Below are 594 nucleotides of genomic sequence, written 5' to 3' on the forward strand. Positions count from 1 at the left end.
CCTAAAATAAAATCTATAGATATAAAACAGTTCAAGCATATCACAATGTTAGTTTAAATGTTTAACCTATATAAATAAGACGCATATAATCGTTTGTGCGGAGAGCTATAAGCGCGCTTTACAGGACATGGACGGCGCGATCACTTGCATTGGAAACAACTTAAAATATGCCGTCATTTTTGCTCATAAAGGTAAGAGTAATACATCACTCGGAACTGTGAAGGGTCTACTTTTATTTGTGTGCACTTGCAATATCAACTTTCTGCAATTTCGGCCAGGAGCGCTTCACAATGATGAACCAAAACTCAGAGAATACTTGCCTCACAGACTTGCTAAATATATCTATAGAAAGCTTTAAATTACTACTTTAAAACCCGGGACCCGACGGGCTTGCAGACCTCTAATATGTATGTACTGTATGTTTATTTATTTGTTTATTTAATATTTAGTTTCGTCTATTTTTTTTATCATGAGTTATTTAATTATTATTTAATTATATTTGTATCATATAATGTTGTTTTATTTATTTATTATTATTATTATTATTATTATTATTATTATTATTATTATTTGTGTATTATTAAATTTTAAAAT

Source organism: Sinocyclocheilus rhinocerous, unplaced genomic scaffold (genome assembly GCF_001515625.1).
Source record: "Sinocyclocheilus rhinocerous isolate Xijiao unplaced genomic scaffold, SAMN03320098_v1.1 scaffold637, whole genome shotgun sequence".
Taxonomy (NCBI): Eukaryota; Metazoa; Chordata; class Actinopteri; order Cypriniformes; family Cyprinidae; genus Sinocyclocheilus; species Sinocyclocheilus rhinocerous.